Source organism: Trichosurus vulpecula, chromosome 1 (genome assembly GCF_011100635.1).
Source record: "Trichosurus vulpecula isolate mTriVul1 chromosome 1, mTriVul1.pri, whole genome shotgun sequence".
In the NCBI taxonomy this organism is placed as follows: Eukaryota; Metazoa; Chordata; class Mammalia; order Diprotodontia; family Phalangeridae; genus Trichosurus; species Trichosurus vulpecula.
The window spans coordinates 51570033-51593707 of NC_050573.1; the positions used below are offsets into that span (position 1 = coordinate 51570033).

The 23675-nt window shown below is 38.4% G+C and overlaps 1 pseudogene; it reads right to left on the bottom strand.

Annotated features, from left to right (window-relative positions):
* Positions 1 to 2269: 2269 nt before the first annotated feature.
* Positions 2270 to 20655, bottom strand: LOC118856752 (annotated as a pseudogene).
* Positions 20656 to 23675: the final 3020 nt, after the last annotated feature.

A 23675-nucleotide genomic window follows, 5' to 3' on the forward strand; every position in this document is an offset into this window, starting at 1 on the left:
TGTATTACATAAAGTCATTGAACTCAAGTTTTGTTCATCATAAAATTCACACAATAATATGATGAAATTCAAGGACCTTCTGCTCATAGCTTTCAGGCATCTTTTGGGCAAGTCTTGTGTGTGTACGCATGCTTAGTCCATTCCGTTTCACGAACCTGAAGCACCAATTGTGTCCTCCTTTGAAATCAGTAACTTCTTTTTCATCAACAATTCTTCTTGCCTCATGCTGAACCATCTTTGTGGACACAGGAATTCCAATTGCCCTTTGCTCTTCAATTCATTTCTTCAATTCCCTCTCTAAATCAGGACATTTTGCTGACTTGCCTCTCAAGGCTTTCTTCTGCTGTGGTGTTTTCAGTAGGGTTTCTTCTTCCCATAGCCAGTCTCAGATTGTTTTCTCAGTTGGAGGAGGACCAAACTTTCGTTCAGCAGCACGATTTCCATTCACTTTTGCAAACTGGATCACTTTTAACTTGAATTCAGCACTGTATGAAAATCTTTTCTGAGCCATTTCTGGGCAGAACATGGTAAAACATAACCTAATATGCCAGTAACAAATGCGAACCAATGAGTGCAAAGACAACAAGCGTGAAAAAGCGGAAAATGCAAGTAAAATATCTACAACCACTGTATAAGATGAACCCAGTTTTTAGACCCCAAATTTTTCAAAAAAAAAGGTTCATATTATACATGGGGAAATACAGTACACTTGGCACAGAAACTTAGGTATCAAAGACAATTTATTATTGAGGAATCCAAAGGAATTGGAAAATGTTAGCTCTTCTTTAGGAAGAGGGAGTGCTGCTTACAAAAGGAGATCACTTTCATAGTTTTAATCCAGCTCATTCTAGCCCTCAGGGCAGGACTGGTCCTCTTCTTCCCGGGTTGTACTCTTCCCAATATACCCCTGGTATGTTTTCTCCTTTATATGTGTAAGAATGTCTCCCATCCCATGTTCAAAAATGGCAGAAAACTCCTCCCTGTGGGGGTGTAAGGTACTATTCAATTAGCCAATTAAGCATGTGTAAAAGCAATTTGACCCAGTTCTCTCTTCAACCCTGACTGTTATCTGGCTGGCTGGAACCAGTTCCCCCAATATACTGGATTTGTGGTTTTCACAAAACCACCAGCTATTCTCTGATCAAATCTAGTTTCAGATCAGAGGAGAAATAGAACAATTTTATACTTCTAGAATAAAACAGTAAATTTAGGCCAATTCAGATATTGGGTAACAGCACCATCTGCTGTTTCTAAATTTCTCCATGTAACATGTTTTAGAGACTTCTTAAGCTATTCCTTGTTGTGCACTGTTGTTTATAAAGAATTGTCTCTAAAGGTGAGAGGTTCCTACAATATATGAAAATTAATTGCTCTTTTTGAGCAGGGAGACATAAGGGGTAACGCAGATGCTTAGCTAACTCTTTCAAGAGGACACTGTATTGACAGCCAGTGTTGACTGTTACCTCTGACCTTGTGCTGAAAGGTGATCTCTAGTAAACAGTAAGAGAACCATCTTCACAGCCACTCCTTGAAGTCTCCATAGGTAATTTGGTGATTTTGAACTGTATTGTCATTTGGACAGAAAATTATTTAGTAAATGTTATGGAAGTGAACTCCACGTGAACATTTTCATGCTGAAATGATTAGTACAAACAGACTCCACAATTTAATCAAGTTCAATGTTTGGGTAGAGCTAATTAGGAAGTATTTTACCTGCTATTAAACTCAAAGTAAATGGTTTTTGTCTTTGAACTTATATTGCATCACTCAAATATCACAGCTTAGTGCTTGTAATACCATTATGCTTTATTTTAACTAGGCTATTTAATTTTTATTTATTCAGGTACACTGGGGTTATAGAGTCTTCCATGTGGTAATAAGATGCACATCTGTCAAGTTGTTCATCTACCATGATAATAAAAATCCTTTGCATTTTTAAGATACAGATATAATTTCTGGCTGATTGTGTGGCTGGTTACTAATTCCTTTATGGGTCAGACAAAATTCAGGTTAGTCATTATAGAAAATTTGCACAAATTAAAATGATTCCTAGATAATGTTTTTCAATTTGTGATTAGAAGCCATTATGAAGAGCTGAAAAATCTTAGGCTAGTAAATATTTTGTAAGAGAGGTGATCTCTGAAAGTTGTCACCCTCCAATATAATAGAAATGGATTTCACCTTAAGTCTAAAGCATATAAGCTGTCAAAACATCCCTCTTTCTATGCATGTATGTATTATGTAGATATATAAATTCTATATGGTCAACATGAAATTCAGTCACTAAAAGAAGATTCACTATCTGAACTCTCTTTGGAATTTGCTTCACCTTCCCCATCAGGCACTGGGGCGTCTGGCCTCTCAAGAAGATCTGGGTCCAGTCCTTCAGATATCACTTTGTTTCTTATTGCCATCACAGGAACACCCATTTGAACCATTTTGAGATATCTGGCATATCTTGGATCCTTGGCTACAGTTAAGATATGTTCTGCAGCTGCTTCACATTTCTGTGGTCCAGTGTCTCGTATACTCTTCTCCCTAGATTGAGGAGACAGAGATGACTGTTGACCTGAGGGGGCTTCAGGACCATTTGCAACACCATTAACATTTACAGTAGATATTTCAAATTTAAGATCTTCTAGACTTGGGAATAGATGATAGCTTTGCATCCAAAATATTGAGAATTGTTTCAGTTTGTTGGATCCTAAGAGAGAAGAGCTGACAGCTCTTCACAAACTGTAGAAAATTGGTTGAGGAATTGTACACTATGTACCACAAACTGGTTTAGAAATGCAACAGTCCTTTCCTATTGAATTGCCCAACCCATTGGGGCAGCCCATTCTTGTCCATGGCCGCAGCTAGTGGGTCCCACACTCTGTGCGTTCCCAGTCTGGACCATGGGAGTGACTCCCAAATGGCCCACTCAGTCTGAGGTCCTATGGCCATTTCCCCCCTGGAAGTGGCTCTTCTGACTTTCACCTCCCCCAATCCACTCTCCCTTCTATCCCCCCCCCTCTCTCTTTCTCCCCCCCTTCTCTCCCTCCCTCCCTCTCTCTCTCTCTCTCTCTCTCTCTCTCTCTCTCCTTTCACCCTATTTATTCTCAAAGTGTTTTGCTTCTGACTTATACCTATCACACTTTGCCCTCCCTTATATCAGCACCCCCACCTTATTTTATTCTCTTTTCATCCTACTTTCTTGTATGGTAAGAGATTTTTATATTCAACTGAGTTGTATGTTATTCACTCTTTGAGCCAATTCTGATGACAGCACCACCCCTCCATTATCTTCCCCTTCACTGTAAATTCCCTTTCAGACTTCTTTTACTTCAGAATATTTCCCTCATTCTACCTGTCCCTCTTCCCTTCTCCCAGTGCGTTCTTCTTTCTCACTCTTTAATTTTTTTAAGATAACTATCCCATCATATTCAATTTAATCCTGTGCTTTCTATGTATACTCCTTCCAACTGCCCCAATAATGAGAAAGTTTTTAGGAGTTACAAGTATGATTTTTCCATGTAGGAATGCAAACAATTTGACCTTATTGAATCACTTATGATTTCTCTTTCCTGTTTATCTTTTTATGCTTCTTTTGTGTCTTATATTTGAAAGCCAAATTTCCTATTCAGCTTTAGTCTTTTCATTAGGAATATTTGAAAGTCCTCTTTTTCATTGAATATCCATTTTTTTCCACTGAATGATTATATTCAGTTTTTTTGGGAAGATGCTTCTTTATTGTATTCCTAGTTCTTTTGCCCTCTGGAATATCACATTCCAAGCCCTTGGATCCTTTAATGTAAAAACTGCTAAATCTTGTGTTATCCTGACTATGGCTCCACCATATTTGAACTGTTTCCTTTTGGATGTTCACAATATTTTCTCCCTGACCTGGGAGCTCTGGAATTTGGCTATAATATTCCTGGAAATTTTATTCTTGAAATCTCTTTCAGGAGGTGATTGGTGGATTCTTTCAATTTATATTTTATCCCCTAGACTATCAGGTTAGTTTCCTTGATAATTTCTTGAAATATGATGTCTAGGCTGTTATTTTGATCATGACTTTCAGATAATCCAATAATCCTTAAATGATTTCTCCTGGATATACTTTCCAAGTCAGTTGTTTTTCCAATGAGATATTCCACATTTTCTTCTATCTTTTTCATTCTTTTGATTTTGTATGACTGTTTCTTGGCATCTCATTAAGTCATTAGTTTCCACTTGCTCAATTCTAATTTTTAAGGCATTATTTTCTTCAGTGAGCTTTTGTACCTTGTTTTCCATTTGGCCACTTCTACTTTTGAAGGAGTTCTTTTCTTCAATGAATTTTTGCATCTTTTTTTTCAATTTGGTCAATTCTTCTTTTTGAGGAGTTCTTCTGTTCAGAAAATTTTTGTGTATCTTTTTCCATTTGGCCAATGCTGCTTTTGAAGGTGTCCTCCTTATTGCATTTTTGTAGCTCTTTTACCATTTGGCTTATTTTGTTTTTGTTTTTTAAGGTGTTGGTTTCTTCATTATTTCTTGAGCCTCCTTTAGCAACCTAGTGACTGTTTTTTAAAAAATGATTTTCTTGTATCACTCGCATTTTTCTTCCCAATTTTCCTCTATCTCTTTTACTTAATTTGTAAAATTCTTTTTTAGCTCTCTTGACTCTAACATAGTGATGTCATTTCAGTCCTCTTTGAGAAGGAAGGATGGGGTGGAACCAAGATGGTGGAGTGAAAGCAGGGACTTCCTTGAGCTCTCCCCCAAACCCTCCAAAAAACCTGTAAAAAATTACTGTAGGGGCAGCTAGGTGGAGCAGTGAGTAGAGCACTGGCCCTGAAGTCAGGAGGACCTGAGTTCAAATCTGGCCTCAGACATTTGACACACTTACTAGCTGTGTGACCTTGGGCAAGTCACTTAAACCCAATTGCCCTGCCTTTCCCCCTGCAAAAAATTATTCTAAACAAATTCTAGAGCAGTGGAACTCATGAAATAACAGAGTGAAGCAAATTTACAGCCCAAGGCCACCTGGAAGATCAACAGGAAAGATCTGTTGCACCAGTCTGAGAGAAGAGGGCAATACAGTGTGGGCCACACAAGCACAAACAGGGTCAAAGCAGGCCTCAGGGGACTGAATCACTGGCAGCTATAGTGATTTCCAGACTTCTCAACCCACAAACATCAAAGACAACTTAGAAGGTCAGTAGAAAAGATCTGTGGGACCTGAGTGAGAAAGGAGCATGGTCCAACCTCAGCCCCAGGTGGTGGTGGCAGTGGCAGTGGCTGCTTCAGGAACTCTCAGCTCACAGATGGTGTGGGGATTGAGTGGCTGATCAGAGAGGGATTGCAGGGACCTCTTTGCTGGTGCTGAGGCAGGATTCTGTTGCTTTGCCCGTGTTTAGATCTGGGTCACAGTCCTGGGGGGTGGTCCTAGGGTGAGGAAAAGAGCCGGCATGGTGGAGCTTGTGGCAGTGGTGGAAAGAGAGTACTTCTCACAGTTCCAAGGAAGAAAAGACTGCTTGTGGTCATTCGCAGATGAGAGCACAGACCAGGAGAGGAGTAAACACCTCTCCTTTGATCACACAACCTTGGAAGAACTAAAAATTTACAGTCCCCTAGAAATGTCTCTGCAAACAGCTGTGCAAAACCCCTGAAGCTTGGGACAGTGCACTCTCCACTCTGGAAGCAGAGTGCTACATTAACAAAGAACAAAAAAGTCAAGTAATTGGCTGGGAAAATGAGCATACAGTGGAGAAAATCCTTGGTGACAAGGAAGATCAAAACATTCCACCAGAAGAAGACAACAAAGTCAAAGCTCCTACATCCAAAGGTGCCAAGAAAAATATGAATTGGTCTCAGGCCATGGAAGAGCTCAAAAAGGATTGTGAAAAAAGATAAGAGTAGCAGAGGAAAAATGGGTAGAGACATGAGAGTGATGCTAGAAAATCATGAAAAATGAGTCAACAGCTTGCTGAAGGAGACCCCTCAAAAATGCTGAAGAAAATAACACCTTAAAAATAGACTAACCTAAATGGCAAAAGAGGTCCAAAAAGCCAATGAGGAGAAGACTGCCTTGAAAAGCATAATTGGCCAAATGGAAAAGGAGGTCCAAAAGCTCACTGAAGAAAATAATTTTCTTTAAAAATTAGAATGGAGCAAATGGAAGCTAATGACTCTATGAAAAATCAAGAAATTACAAAACAAAACCAAAAGAACGAAAAAATAGAAGACAATGTGAAATATCTCATTGGGAAAACCACTTATCTGAAATAGATCTAGGAGAGAGAACTTAAAAATTATTGGACTACCTGAAAGCTACGATCAAAAAAAGAGCCTAAACATCATCTGTCAAGAAATTATCAAGGAAAACTGCCCTGATATTCTAGTACCAGAGGGGGAAAATAGATATTGAAAGAATCCACTGATCACCTCCTGAAAGCAATCCCAAAAGGAAAACTCCTAGGAATATTGTAGCCAAATTTCAGAGTTCCCAAGTCAGGGAGAAAATATTGCAAGACTCCAGAAAGAAACAATTCAGGTATTGTGGAAATACCATCAGGATAACACAAGATTTAGCAGCTTCTACATTAAGGGATTAGAGGGCTTGGAATATGATATTCTGGAGGTCAAAGAAGCTAGGATTAAAACCAAGAATCATCTAACCAACAAAACTGAGTATAATACTTCAGGGGGAAAAATGGATATTCAATGAAACAGAGGACATTCAAGCACTCTTGATGAAAAGACCAGAGCTGAATAGAAAATTTGACTTTTAAATACAAGATTCAAGAGAAGCATGAAAAGGTAAACAGGAAAGAGAAATCATAAGGGACTTATTAAAGTTGAACTGTTTACATTCCTACATGGAAAGATGATATTTGTAACTCATGAGAACTTTCTCAGTATTAGGACAGTTTGAGGGAATATGTATGTATGTGTGTGTGTGTGTGTGTGTGTGTGTGTGTGTGTACAGAGGTGAGTTGAATATGAAGGAATGATATCTAAAAAATAAAATTAACAAGTGAGAGAGGAATGTACTGGGAGAAGAAGGAAGGGAGAGGTAGAATGCAATAAATTATCTCACATAAAAGAGGCAAGAAAAAACTTTTATAGTGAGAGGAAGAGGTGGGAGGTGAGACAGAATGAGTGAACCTTGCTCCCATCAGATTTGGTTGAAGGAGGGAATAATAGACACACTCATCTGGGTATGGAATTCTATCTTGTCCTACAGGAAACTAGGGGGGAAGGGGATAAGGAGGGGATAATAGAAAAGAGGGCAAATGGAGGGAGGGGTAATCAGAAGCATGCACTTTTGAGGTGGGACAGGGTCAAAGGAAAGAATAGATTCAATGGGGGGCAGTATAGGATGAAAGAAATACAGTTAGTCTTTCACAACATGACTATTATGGAAGTGTTTTGCATGACTACACATGTATAGCCTACATCAAATTGCTTTCCTTCTCAATGAGAGTGTGTGGGGAAGGAGGAAGGGAGAAAATGTGGAACTCAAAGTTTTAAAAATGGATGTTAAAAATTGTTTTTACATGCAACTGGGAAATAAGATATACAGGCAACGAGGTATAGAAATCTATCTTGCCCTACAGGAAAATAGAAGGGAAGGGGATGAGAGAAAGGGGGGGGGTCATAGAAGGGAGGGTAGATTGGGAGAAGGAGTAATCAGAATGTATGCTGTCTTGGGGTGGGGGGAGGGAAGAGAAAGTGAGAAAATTTGGAACTCAAAATCTTGTGGAAGTGAATATCGAAAACTAAAAATAAATAAATAAATTAAAAATAAGTTGGAGAGCCTTGAAGCTAAGAGTAATGGAGTCCAGCTATAGGTAGCTAGGGCTCCAACCAGGGATGAACACACAATTTTTTTTTGTCCTCAGATCCAAACAAAGATCAGGAGCTTGTAAAGCTCAGACTAGTAAAACAGTGATCGGACCAGCCTAAATCAGATTGTTTGCAGAGCATTGATAACTTACAGGTCCTTGGGTTGAGCTGTTCCTTGAAGAATACAACATTTAACACCCAGAAAAAGTAGCAGCAGGATCTAGCAGAACAAAACCAGAACCAAGAACAGCCCAAATGTTCTTTCCAGAAGTATATGGAGGCTGGCCCTAACACAAAATATGAAGCAAGGAAGTATGGCCAGGTGAAATGAAAGAAATAATGAAATAAAGGAAGGAAAGAAGGAAGGAAAGGAGGAAGGAAGGAAGGAAGGAGGGAAATAAAAGGAATAAACAAAAGAAGAAATACAGAAAGGAAGGAAGGAGGGAAAAGAGGGAAGAATCCCACCATTGAGAGGTATTATGGTGACAAGACACCAAAACACAAGCTTGGGAGATGAGAATGGATCCAAAACACAAGTAATACCTAATTGAAAATGATAGCTTATACATAGGTTGAAATAAGAAAGGAATAAGAATTAAAAAAATGTTTAAATGATTATATGAAGGAAATGACAGTGTTAGAGGAAAGAATTGAAAAAGAAAATAAATAAATTAGAAGAAATGGTTCAAAACCTTACCCAAGCAATAGGCTTGAACATTAAAATGCACCAAATGGAAATTAATGACTCAGTGAGACAACAAGAAATATTAAATCAAAAGCAAAAGACTGGAAAAATATAAGAAAAGGCTCAATATCTTATATTGAAAATACTTGACTTGGAAAACAGATAGAAGAGAGATAATGTAAGAATCACTAGGCTAGGTAGTGTAAGAATCACTAGAAAGCCATGACCAAAAAGAGAGCTGAAATATCATATTTCAAGAACCCACGAAAAATAACTGCCTCTTAGAAGCAGAGGGCAAAATGAAAATAGAAAGAATGAATCATCTGAAAGTAACCCCAAAGTAAAATCATTCATAGCTAAAATTCAGAACATCTAGGTTAAAGAAAAGCAGGCAGAAAGAAAGAAGTCAAGTACCAAGGAGCCACAGGCAAGTTCACAGAAGATTTAGCAGACACCACTAAAAAGGAACAAAGAGTTTGGAATATCAATTGCCAAAAGGCAAAAGATATGAGTTTACAATTAAAAATACCTTTCCAGGACATCTATCTAATGAAGGCGAGGTCGTTAGAGAACAGACCTTCAATAAAATTGAGAACTTTCAATTCCTGATGAAAAGGCAAGAGCTGAATGTAAACATTGAAACTTAGAATTAAAAGAAATATTAAAAGGAAAATATAAGCAAGAAATCATAAAGGTTTAAATTAAAATCAAGTATATACATTCTAATGGAAGAGAAGGGGATGAAGCCAAGATGACACAGAAGAGGAAAAAAGTTCTGCTGAGCCCCACCGCATAACTCCTCCAAAAAGATCTAGAAAATGCAGCAGATTGAGGCCTGATTTGCAAATCCAAGAAAAAAAAAAGTCACAGTGAGTCATTTTCCCAGTCCATGTCAACATAAGAAGTTGGCCATAGAAGTTTCCAGATATTCAGAATGGAGTCTATCCAGGAGCAGTCATGAAAAGCATTCTAATACAGAGAAAGACTATGCATCAGTGCAAGAATGACTTTCAAATGCCGCACAGAGGAACTTAAACTTGTGCATGGGTCAGGAACAGATGCTAACTGGTAGCTCTGTTGCTCATTCCCCCATAGCTAATTCTGGGTCACAGAGGGGACCTTTGCTTATCGACGGCATTTCAAAGTGAAGAACAGTCATAGGCCCTAGGCCGTGTACTGACAATAGGAAAATTTGTAAGCAAGCAGCATCTGTGTGAGCCCAGAAGCAGGGAATGATATCAGTTTTAGTTTTCACCCCAGTCTGAAGCCTGCAGCTGAATAACCAGGGCAGAAATTCCAAACCAAAGGAGAGTCTGCATTTCTGTTACTATGAGCTTGCAGAGATTTCCAGTTGGGTGATGTTAGTTGAATCCATTGGTGGTCTACTGGAATTCCAATGGGAGCAAGCCCACAGCTATGTTCTTAAGACCCAAACTCAGGCAGGAATTTTCAGAGTTCATACTAGGAGTGTAGAAAATGAACTTTTGCCTAGATCAGGCAATTTTTGGAACTCTGAAAGCTTGAAGGTCTTCAGCCTGAACTGTACAAGAGATCTTGTTATAATACAACACTCAGTATCCCAAGAAAGTAGTGATAGAGACCTAGAGAACACAAAGTCAGTCCAGATATCACTTCCAGATGTGCACAGAACACATACTTAACATAAAATCTTTCAAGTTAGAAGCTAGAAAGACCAAAAAAAGAATTCTACTAGAGGAAAGAAGGAAGGAAGGAAAAAAAAACCACATTTACTAGGTATTCACTGTAAGCTAGTTTTGAAGAGCAAAGGAGATCAAGATGCAAGGTGATGTGCCTTCACAAACATAAGCTTAATCATTAATGAAAAAGATAGATTTTCAACAAAGAAAAGGCATTTGAGGCATTCCTAGAAAGAAAACTAGATCTGAAGAAATTATTTTCTTTTTAAATACCACAGACAGCAGAAATTCAAGAAAGGTAAACAAATATAGCCACTAAGGATAACCACAATAAGATAAAAGATTAGAGAAATGCAAATCAAAACAACTCCTAGGTACCACATCTCTCCTGTCAGATTGGCTAAAATAACAAAACAGGAAAATGATAAATGCTGGAGAGGATGTGGGAAAATTGGAACATTGTTACATTGTTGGTGGAGTTGTGAGATGATCCAGCCTTTTTGGAGAGTAATTTGGAACTACGCCCAAAGGGCCATAGGAATGTACATACCCTTTGACCCAACAATACCAGGGTTGTATCCCAAAGAAATCACACAAGTGGGGAAAGGACCCATATGTACAAAAATATTTATAGCGGCTCTTTTCGTGGTAGCCAAGAATTGGAAATCAAAGGGATGCCTGTCAATTGGGGAATGGATGAACAAGCTGTGGTATATGGAGGTAAAGGAATACTATTGTGCCATAAGAAATGGGGATGATACAGACTTCATAACAACCTGGAAAAACCTACACGACATAACGCTGAGTGAGCGGAGCAGAGCCAGGAGAACATTGTACACAACCACAGATATATGGATTCCATGAGGAATAACCCTGACAGACTTCGCTCTTCTCAGCAACACAAGGTGCAAGGACAACTCCAAAGGACTCACGATGGAGAATGCTATCTACATCCAGAGAAAGAACTATGAAGTTTGAATGCAGATTGAGGCACACTTCATGCTCACCTTTTTTTCTTCTCTTTTGTTTTTGTTTTTGGGTTTTTTTATTGGTTCTGTTTCTTTTTTCTCATGATTCATTCCACTGGTCATAATTCTTCTCCACAACTTGACTAGTGTATAAATTAATTCAATGCGAAGTTATACATAGTAGTTATACGAGATTCCATGCCATCTTGGGGAGGGAGGGGAGAAAATCTGGAACTCAAAATTATGTAGAACCGTGTGTTGTAAACTAAAAATAAAAAAAAATAATAAAAAAAAAGAGACCAGTAAGAGGTTTCTTTCTAAGGGCACATAAGGAGACAAAGGTGAAAGCAGAAGACAAAGAAAAGTAATGGTTGAAAAACAGGTCTGAAACATCTTGGATTAAGCCTTACAACGCCTTGCCTTCAGGTAAATTAGAGGGACTAAACAGAATGAAAGAGCACATAAAAGGGGAGGAAGGAGGAAGAAGATGGGGGGAGTATGTAATATACTCTTACCAAATAAAAGGCTAACAACGAAAAGCAAATAACTTCTACAGTAAGGAGGAGCAGAGTCTTCAGGAGAATGAGCAAGGAGACAAAGGAGGGGATTAAAAAAAGGAAAGAAAGAGGGAACTCAGGTAGGAGGGGGTGCCATTGATGAATGTTCCTATATGAGAAGAGAGATATTCTATATCGAGAGATCATGAGCATAAAATGATCATAACATGCAGGAACTGGTCCTGATAGAAACCACTCCTCTTGCCTCAGGAGAAGGAAAATCTGTTTCTAAGGGCAACAGTCACCTTGAAGAATAGGAAGGCATGGTACCAGGCAGATTGAGAGGGCAAAAATGAACAGAGGAAGGGTGAAAGTTAATAATGACATCAGGGACATGGGAAAATTGCTACCATGATGTCATATTTGCTATATTACCTGTAGGAATTATTACCTGTGCGAAAATGTAAATCTCTTAAGACGTTCATCAAAGAGAGAAATAACAGATCAACAAAATAAGCATGCAATAAAAAAAACAACTAGAAAACCAACACATTAAAAAACCCCAACTATCTACCAAAATAGAAATCATGAAAATTATAGAAGGGATTAACAAAATTGAAAGCAAAAAATGTAAATTAATAAACAAAATTGGGAGATATGTGAAATTTTTTTTTGAAAATAGATAAATCATTAGTTTGATTTTTTTAAAAGAAAGGAAAATCAAGTAACCAATATAAAATAATGAAAAAGGTCAATTCACAAAAAATGAAAAAGAAATCAAAGAAATTGTCAGAAACTATTTTGCCTAGGTATATACTAAAAAAATGGACAACTTAAACAAAATAAAATATTTACAAAAATATAAATTGCCCAGATTAGTAGAATAAGAAATAGAGGATTTAATCCAATTTCAGGAAAATAAATTGAACAAGTCAAAGAAAAGAAACCTCTAGGACTAGATGGATTCACAAGAGTATTCTATCCATTAAAGAATAATTAATTCTAATATTATATTAGCTGTTTGAAAAAACTGGAGAAGAAGAATTTTTTTTAAAGTTACAAACATGGTCTTAATGCCTAACCAGGGAGAGACAAAACAAAGATAGAAAACTATTGGCCAATATCCCTGATGAATATCAATGCAAAAATTTTAAATAAAATATTAAATAGAAGAAAATAGCAACATATCACAAAAGTTATGACCAGATCCAATTTCTATGAGAAGTGCAAGGTTGGTTTAATATCATACCATGTTAATAGATTAATTAATTAATTCATGTAATAAAATTACATGAGTTTGATAACAGATTCAGGAAAAACCTTTGAAAAGATACAATCATTCTTGTTTTAAAAAAAATACCAGAAAGCCTAGGAATAAATAGACCTTTCCTTAAAATAAGTAGTATCTATCTAAAACCAAGAGTCAGCATTTATATGTAATAGAGAAAAACTAGAGGCCTTTTGTTAGTAACAGAGGTAAAGCAAATATGTTTTAGTGACTCACCTAAGGTCACACAGCTAGTAAATTTATAATTCACCATCATTACTATTCGTCATATTGCTAAAATACTAGCCAAAACATCCAGACAAAATAATTTGAGGGAATAAGCATTGGCAGAGAGAAAACAATTATCTCATTCACTTTTTTGCAGGGAACCTTTGAATCAACTAAAAACTAATTGAAGCCATTAATAGCTTCAGCAAAGATTCAAGATATAAAAAAACCCATAAATCACCAGTGTTTTTGTATGGTATGAAGAAAATCCAGCAGGAGTAGACAGAAAGAGAAATTGCATTTAAAATAATGACAGAAAATATAAAAATACTTGATTGTCTACCTGCCAAGACACGCAAGAACCATATGAACCCAACTACAAATAAAGATAGATCTAAATAATTGGAGAAATAGTAATTTCTAGTGAGTAGGATGAGCCAATAGAATTTTCTTTCTCTTTTCTTTGCCTATCCCTTCTCTTTTCCTTTTGCTGCTGAGATATTATAACAAGCACTCATTTGTGGATGTAAGCTATTTCTTGATACATTTAAAAAGATAGAATCATACATTGTGTAGAAAAAAAGTGGGGATAAAAGCTTTAAAAGCCAAGGATCTTGTGAAACTGTGTTGCATCATTTTGTACTGTGTCAATTTGTGTATGATCCATTCAAATGGGTTTCTGGGGAGGGTTAGGAGGTAGGGTTATGGTTGATGGGGCAAGGGGATAGACCACTTTGGCAGCTGGTTCCCCTGAATCCTTACGTCACTTTGGAGACATCTCCAACCACTTCCCCTAACTCTGCCTTGCCTCTCCACTCTGAAGCGGCTCCTCCAAGTCACTAGCACTGCCTTGGCAAAGCCCTTCCACCATCCTGGCTGTCCTGCCTCCTTTCCTAGCATTAGGTTGACAGTCTAGGGAAAGTGGGGGATTCCAGGGGACTGGGAAGTATATGAGAAATGGAACAGTTCCCAGAAGGCATTGAAAGCAAGTATTATGAATTGTAATTATATTTGTGCTGGTTTCCCCCCACCCCAGTTACATAAGCATATGTTTGATAAACCCATTATATAACCACAACAAAAAGGATATAAATTTTATACAGGGAACACAGTTCTTCTCATAAATTTCCAGGGCAAATAAATAAAATTTCAAGCAAAATAAAATACTCTGGGTGTGTAGTTTATTGTTCTATGATCATAATCACTGATACTAGACATTCATAGGGCACCCATAAGTGCAAGACCCTGTAGAGGTAATATAATAAAAACCACAATGCTATCTAAATTAATTTATTTATTCAGTTCCATATCAAGAAAACCACCAAAGAATTACTAAAGAAAATAATGCCAAAATTCATCTAGAGAGAGAAGAGCTCAAGAATCTCAAAGGAGATAATAATAAATATAAGAAAACAAATGGGAAGGAAAGAGGCTTAACATGCTGTATCAGATCTCAAACTATATTACAAAACAATGATTACTGAACCAATTTGGTGCCCACAAAGAAATAGAGAGGTGAATTCATGGAGCAAATTATATACACAATATACAGAATCAAATGAACATAGCCTACTGTCTGGTAAATCCAGATATTCCAGGTATTTGGCATAAAAATTCACTATTAAATAAAAACTCAGGAAAAGCAGAAAGTTCTCCAGACCACTAATAATTAGAAAATACAAATTAAGGTAACTGAGGTTTCAATTCACATTCATCAAATTTATGAAGTTGGAAAAAATCAGTGTAAAAGTCTGGAGGGGCTGTGGGAAACTCAGTTCATAAAATCTCTGTTCATAGAGCTAAGAATTTGTACAGACATTCTGGAAAACAATTTGGAACTGTTCCCAGAAACTTACTAAGCTATTCATAACTTTTGACCCAGAGATATTACTATTAAGTTTCTAGTTCAAAGAGATCAAAGAAAAAAGAAAAGGAGCCATATGTTGGTTGGTTGGTTGGTTGGTTGTTGTCCTTCATTCTTGAAAAGGACCAAAACCATATCACTATGTTGGGGTCAAGGCACGGTGTGTCTGACTGTGGCTGATCAGACCAATATGAGCTTGGAAGGCTCTTCCATAGGTAAGTAAACTTATCCACAGTATTCAAAATTAGCCATTTGCTGTAACTGATGGTTCCGCATATGGATAGTGTGGTGCTGGCTGGTGGAGAACCTCTGTTTTCTTGGTGCTAATTCTTAGGCCAAAATTAGCACAAGCAGCAGAGAATAAATCCATGCTTTTTTTTTTTTTTGCATCTCAGCTTTAGAGGTTGTATTGAGTGCACAATCATCTGTGAACAAAAAAAAATCATGCACCAACTCTCCCTCCACTTTAGTTTTCTCTTGTAGCCTTTTCAAATTACATAGTGAAAGATCAGCTTATTAAGGAGGACTCTCCATAGAGATGGACAATGGAGGTATCCTTGAGCTCCTGGGCGACAGCATCTCCTTGCCGTGGAAAATTTTCCATCTGCTTTTTTATGAGCAGTGAACCCTGTGCCTTGAAAATCTCAGCTGGGAATAAAATCAGTACCAGGCACTTTACCACATGAGAGGAGCTTAATGGCATTCAAAACCTCTTCTTCAGTTGGAAATTTGACTAGAAAGGGATTGACCTCTACCTGAGGTACGGGTTAATACCTTCAGCATTGATTAATGATGGTCTGTTGAGAACACTATGGAAGTGTTCAGCCCGTCTCTCCAGGATCATGTCCGTTATCTCTAATCATTTTGGCTCCATCGGCACTGAGTAGTTCAGATGCACCATAGATCTTTGTCCCTTAAATAACCTTTAGGGCATCATAAAAGCATTTTGGATTGGCACTGTTAGGGAAAAACTGAATTTCATCTTCTTTCTTACTGAACCAAGAATCCTGCATCTCTCTAACCTTCACTTGCATTTAACTTCTGATGGAGTTAAACACTTATGTTTTAGAAATGGATGAACCATCTTACCTGTAAACCCCATGGAGTTCTTGTTTTTTATTTAGCATCTTCTTAATTTCCCCATCATTTTTGTCAAACCAATCTTGATGTTTGTGGTGTTCTGGCTCAGGTGAGTAAATGTAGTGCTGTACACCAAATTTCTGAAAGCTGCCCACTCCTTTTCTGCTCCACTGTTGCCAACCGTGTGTTGGCTCAGCTTTCCCTCCAAGTTAGCAATGAACTGTTCCTGTTTGGACAAGCACTCTAATCTGTTGACATTAAGTCTTCTGGTAGCTATCTTGCCTTGGGACTGCTGATTTTGTTGAATGGGAATATTCAACTTTGAGAGGATAAGTCTATGATCAGTCCAGCATTCTATCCCACACATCACCTTAGTCACTTTCATATTGTTTCTGTCTCTTCTCCTTACAATGACATAGTCTATTGAATGATAGCATTTGTTTTGAGGGTGCATCCATGAAGTTGTGTTGTTAAATATAAATATAATGGAATACTATTATGTTGTAAGAAATGATGAAGAGGATTGTGTCATAAAAACATAGGAAAGTTATAGAACTCATATATAATGAGGTGAACAGAACCAAGAGAATAATTTATACATTATCAGCAACATTGTAAAGACAAATAACTTTGAAAGATCGACACAATGATCAACCACAGTTTCAGAGGACTCATGATGATACATTACCCATCTCTCGACAAAAAGGTGATGGACTTATAGTATAGATTGAGACACTGATTTTTGAAACATGGCCAATGTGGAAATTTGTTTTTATCTATTATCTATTATTGATTTATCTACTTATTTACTATAAATTTGCATACAAAGGATTTTTCTTTCTTTTTCCGGGGGAGGAGAAGGAAGATAGGATGGGTGAGAGGGAGATAAATAGATTTTTAATTAAAATGCCATTATGTTTTTAAAAATGGCAATTTTTAAAGATTATCTAAAAGATGAAATATACAGAGAAGCAGTCATATGATGGAGGACAGAGCTTCCAGGAGGGCAGAGACAGAGACAGCAGAGAAGAGTCAGCTGTGGTCTCAGAAGAGATCTACACATGGCATATGAGAGTTGAGTTGCAGAGAGGAATAGATCCTAGGGGCCCAGCTGAGCAACTTTCAAAAGTGGTGCTTGTGCCTAGGATGGAGCTGCATGAAGACTCTACAAAAAGAAAGGCTACCAGGCTCTGTAGCAATAAGTTGCATTGGCCACATACCATTGTATTATATTTGTGCTCACTCTTCTCATGGATACTTGATGGAACTGAGGAAGAGTAGGCCTCAGGTTTATGGTGAGGAATGATTTGTTTTACTTTCCTAAGCTAATTGTATCTATTGTCTGATGATTAACAGATCAAACCCCACTGGGGGCTCATGAATTGTAGTGTTAGGAGTAGGTACAGACAAGACATTCTTCTTGAAACCCGAGGTTACAGTGATCCTCCAGGGACTCAACAACTGAGTATAGGCTATGGCAATATCCTAGAGGGGTACTAGAACAATATAACAATGGCATAATTTCTACCTTCAAGAAACTTCTATTCTGTGGGGTAAGAGGTATAAGATGTCCGTGGATAGCTATAATTTTAAAAAAGGAAGTAATAGAGGCAAAGGATAGATGTAGCAAGAATAGTCTAGAAAAATCTAAGGAAAGAGAACACTTTCAATGTGGTGTAGAGAATCTTTTTAAAAATTTGTTCATTTATTTGAATAAGTCACGGATAACAATTATTTGCTTTAGGAACCAAAAAAGAAGGTCAAACACCATTCCTTAAGGATAGAGCTCAAAAAAAAGAAGGGCCTTGGGCTGGAAGTTGGGAGCCCTGGGTTCAAATGACCATTGACCTGCCGTGTGACTTTGAGCAACTTTGTTTTCTGCCTTGGATATCAGTGTCCTTCTGTGCTCAGTCAATGGGTGAAATGAGATAATTAACTATCAGTATTGTGCCTAGGACAGTGTTTGGTACATAGATGACAAAAATATTTTCATTGTTATTTCATTTTTACATCACCTCTATTTCCATATCTGTTCCTCCATCCTTGGAAGTGGGATCTTTCCACCTCACCCCCTCTTTTCAGCCCCCTTCCAAGGGCTGTCTTCCCCCATTATCAAATGAGATAATATTTATATAGTGCTTAGTGCAGTGCTTGGCACCTACTAGGTGCTTAAAAATGCTTGTTCTTTCCTTTCCTCCTTCCCATCCATTATAATGTAACCCAGAGGGCTGATCCATATAACAAACAATAAAAGAGAGAGAGGAAAATGTAGTTTGGCAAAACTAACCAACACAGCCATCATCTCTGACAGTGCATGTGGCATTCCACACTTGTAGACTGCTACCTTCTGCAAAGAAAGGAGAGGAGTACATTTTCCTTCCTTCGGGACGTGGCTTGATTCTTACTCATAATGCCATCAACTTAACATTTGTTCTTTCCATTTCCATTGTTGTGGTCATACTATATATTATTTTTCTGCTTCTGCTTACTTCATACTGTATCAGTTTCTATTAGTCATCTGATGCTTTTCTATATTCTTCCTCTTCATGATTCCTTATATCATTAAGCAGTCAGTAAGCACCTGCCTCTGGACCTTGTTAAACTCAGACTTACTCAGTCATGTGGCTCAGGAAAAGAGGGCTCAGAGTACTAAGGAGGAAATGCATTTTATAGAGATCCTTTTATCTCCACCTGCCTGCTCTCTCCTGCTTCACGAGAGGGCTGACTCCCAGAGGATAAGGGCAGGTCTCCTTCCTCTTTACCTCACCCTCTCTCCAAATATCCCCAGCCTAGCACATAGGAGAACTCAATAAGTGTTGGCTAGTGATGGCCCATCAAACCCTTGTTGGGGCCTGGTTGTGTGGAGTTTTAAAAGCTAAACATAATAATTTCTATTTTATCCTGGATACAATAGCAAATCACTAGATCGATGAAGTAGGGCAGCTAGGTGGCACAATGTTCCAGGCCTAAAGTCAGGAAGATTCATCTTTCAGAGTTCAAAGATGACTTTAAACACTTACTACCTATGTAACTCTTGGCAAGTCACTTAATCCTGTTGGCCTCTATTTCCTAATTTGGAAACTGAGCTGGGGCAGGAAATGGCAAACTACTCCACCAACCTTGTGGAGCAAACCCCAAAATGGAGTCACAAAGAGTTGAACAAGACTGAACAACAAGATTGATTAAGTAGTAGAGTCATACAATCAAAATTATGCTCAAAGAAAATGACTTTGGCAATAGTGTGTAGGATGGTTGGAATGGAGAGAGACTGGAGGCAGAGAAACCCCAGGGAGATGAGAGGTCATAAAGGCCTGAACTAGACTGGTACCTACGAATGGACAGAAAGGACTGGATGGGAGAGATAAGAAGATAAAACTGCAAGATTTGGCAATAGATTGGGTATGAGAGGTCAGAAAGAGAGAGGAGTGGAGGAGGAGATGGAAAAAATGATGCTGCCTTCTGCAGAAATTAGGGAACTTGAAAGAGGGAAGAAAACACGTTCTTACATTTTTATGTGTTATTGATGAAATTTTCTAGTATTGTGCCTTCTACCTCATCTTTCTCAAAAGCTCTATGTTTTTTATTCAGTGATTCTGGTGGCATGGTGTTTCTTGGGAATAATTATGTCGCATTATAGCAGATATAACTGTATTTGCTAATGCACACTTGGAAGTCTTTTGCATCAAACATTGCCTGTGATGGGGGTGGGGAGGGGAACAGCTGTCCTATACCTAATATTCATATTTTATAATGAAAACTTTTGTTTTTTTTTAAAAGGGACAGAGTTAGCATGCCTCATCCTTTTTTTTGTGGAAGATTCTAGATGTGAACCATGGTTAATTTTTGTTTTTAGAGATTTCCCTGGACTTTACTCTCTGGGGTCATTCCTATCTCTCCAGGGATAGAGTGAAGTCCATATGAGGCCTGAGTTCCTACTTCTGTTAGGGACCCCTGGGCCACCAGGCACAATGGACTACCATAACGGTGAAGGAATTCAGGGACAACTCTGTTCCCTTCTCTGAGGCTGTGGCCCCTGCACACATGAAGCTTCCAGGGACCAGGTAGATCCCATCTATACTCCTCCATGCTGGACTCACTCACCTCCAGGAAGATATATGACACATCACGTAGCAGCAGCACCAGGGCACCAATGTTCACAAAGTTGACAAAACTAGGAAAATAAGATCAAAGTAATAGTGGATGACCTGCTCCTTGAAGTCCCGGGAAGAAGAGGGCAGTCATGAGGCCAGCACCCTGCTCATGATTAGGGTTAGATTCTGACCCACAGTCTAGGTACACCTTTCTTCTCACCACTTTTGCCCTGATTATGTGACAGTCCTCTTGGGGAAGGTTCAAGTTTTTTAAGGGGAGGCAGAGATTGAGGTGATGTACAGGGAGGAGATGAAGGAAGAAAGTCAAGTATCTGACAGTATGGTGAAGACAGCTGGTGACTGGGTTGGATATGGTCTTAGTAGCTCCAAAGAGAGCACCTTAGCTATTAAATTGAACAGAATGGAACTGGACCTTTAGCTTCTGGCCCCCTTACTTAGTCTTCCACCAAGAACCCACAGAGTCCACCAAGCTCAAGTGGACCATGTCTGCCTTTACTGTTTCTGTGGAACAAGGCCCTATGCTTGCACCAGAAACTGGCCTTCAGGGCCAGGATCAAGCAAGACACTTTTCTCATGGGGGCTGACAGTAGAAGCCAGGCTTTTTCCCTCTACTGTTTTCTCTTCATGGGGAAGACAAGACTTTCCCCAAAACCTAGGCTCCCTCCAGACTCACTTTCCTCTTCACATTGCAGGGCAGATTGAGCAGCAAGGAGACGTAAAAGCTGAGCTCCAAGAGGTACCACCAGTATACGGCAGGCTGTAGAGGCTGAGGGTCAAAGCAGTCACTTGGTCATTGATATTGCCCATAGATAGATTTGAGGCTCAAAAAGAAATGATTGTTTAGGAACTACAGTAAAGTGGGACCAAGCACCCTGCTTTACCCCTTTCTCCAGCAATGCTAGGCTGTGTGCTTTATGCTTAGAACACACCTGGGACTGGTCCTCCATAAGTCAGGACATGCCCAGCAATCAAGCAGGAACTGTTTCATTTTTGCCTTTGTAACCCCAGTGCCTAGCCAAGTGCCTGGCACATAATAGGTAACTAGTTTAGTCACTGTGTGACCTTGGGCAAAGCTTTCAAACTTTTTGATTCTCAGTTCCTTGGCTGAGGATTCTAGGACCCAGGAGGTGATAATCTCATTGTCCTTAGAATAGGAAACTTTTTAGTCTAACCTAGTCAGGCCACATCTGGGGCACCGAATAGAGTCCTGAACATTCCTTTTTTAGTAGGACACTGATTAACCCTCTCCAGTTAATCCCAATAACTTGAGCCATGCCAAGGCAGAATGGGCTTCCTCAGTAGATAGTGGGTTCCTCCTCAATGGGATCCTTGAGCAAGCAGTGGATGATGGCCTCTTGTCGGATACTGGCCATCATGCAGAGGACTTCTGTGCAGACTAGCTAGAACCCGTTGAAAGTAGATTTTTTGGAAGGACACAACTAATTCCATTTAGTTCTATATTAACTATTTTGTGGTACATGATCCCTGCAGGAACTGCAGGAACAGTTGCAACAATTGGTTCCTTTCAATGTTTTCTTTGCTCCCTTAATTGGTAGAAAAAGACTTAATTACTATAAAGGAGGACTTCAACATTGTAAGGAGTGTTCTCCCTTATCTAGCCTGAAGGAGAGTTCTTTTTGATTTAGTGCAATTTGCCATCCTAACAAGGACACGTCCCCTTAGGATACATTTTCCTTAACAAGTACATATTTTTCTTTACATGACCAGCTACACAGTAACGAGAACCCAATTTTTTTCTTTTTTCATGGAACGTATAAATACTATGAGGCAAATTGTGAATGATACCAATTTCCATCAACTGCTAATGGAGTGTACCACGCTCTGAGTGAACAAACTGCAATGAAATGTCTCTAATTTCTATTGGCTTATGGGCATCAGCTACTCCAAAGGAAAAGAAAACTCATGTGAGAAAAGAAATTTCCCAACTATGAAATTCTGAGATTTCCCTGTAGATCATGCAAATTTATCTAAAAGAATTCATATTCCTGAGACCTCAATATCATAGTAGCTGAAAGGAATATGCATATATATATGTGTATACATATATATATATATATATACATATGTGTGTGTCTATGTATGTATATGTGTAGGTATATATATACATATACACACACACACACACAAAGGGCACAAGGTGAGTTGAATATGAAGGGATGATATCTAAAAAAATAAAATCAATTTAAGGGATAAGAAAGGAATATATTGAGAGAGGGAGAAAGGGAGAGATAGGATGGGGTAAATTACCTCGCATAAAAGTGGCAAGAAAAAGTGGTTCTGTAGGAAGGGAAGAGGGGACAGTGAGGGGGAATGAGTAAATCTTGCTCTCATCGGATTTGACCTGAGAAGGGAATACCATACACACTCACTTGGGTATCTTACCCCACAGGAAAGAAGGAGGAAGAAGATAAAAAGGGGGGGATGATAGAAGGGAGGGCAGACAGGGGGAGGAGTTAATAAAAAACAAACACTTTTGAAAAGGGACAGGGTCAAAGGAGAAAATTCAATAAAGGGGGATAGGTTAGGAAGGAGCAAAACATAGTTAATCTTTCACAACATGAGTATTGTGGAAGGGTTTTACATAATGATACGCATGTGGCCTATGTCGAATTGCTTGCCTTCTTAGGGAGGGTGGGTGGGGAGGGAAGAGGGGAGAGAATTTGGAACTCAAAGTTTTAAAAACAGATGTTCAAAAACAACAACAACAAAAAGTTTTTGCATGCAACTAGGAAATAAGATACACAGGCAATGGGGCATAGAAATTTATCTTGCCCTACAAGAGAAGAAGGGAAAGGGGGATGGGAGGGGAGTGGGGTGACAGATGGGAGGGCTGACTGGGGAACAGGGCAATCAGAATATACACCATCTTGGAGTGGGGGGAGGGTAGGAACGGGGAAAAAATTTGTAATTCAAACTTTTGTGAAAATCAATGCTGAAAACTAAATATATTAAATAAATTAAAAAAAGAATTCATATTCCTTTTAAAAAACTTAATATTTATCATTTTTAACATTCATTTTTAAAATTTTTGAGTTCTGAACTCTCTCCCTCATACCCTTCCCCCACCCATTCTGAAGGCAAAAATGTGATATCAGATATACCTGTGAGATCATACAATACATGTTTCCATGCTTGCGATGTTGCAAAAAAAACCTCAAGAAAAATAAAAATGTGAAAAAATTATGCTTCAATCTGCACTCAGACTCCATCAGTTTTTTCCCCTAGAGGTGGACGGCATTTTTCATCATAAATCCTTCAGAACTATCTTGGGTTGTTGTACTAATCAGGATAGCTAAGTCATTCTCAGTAGATCATCATCTAATATTGTGTTACTGTGTGCAATGTTCTCCTGGTTCTCTCCAATTTCCATGAATCTATGTGAGTCTCAGATTTTTCTGAAACCATCCTGCTTGTCATTTCTTATAGCACAATACTATTCTATCACAATCATATAACACAACTTGTTTAGCCATTCCTCACATG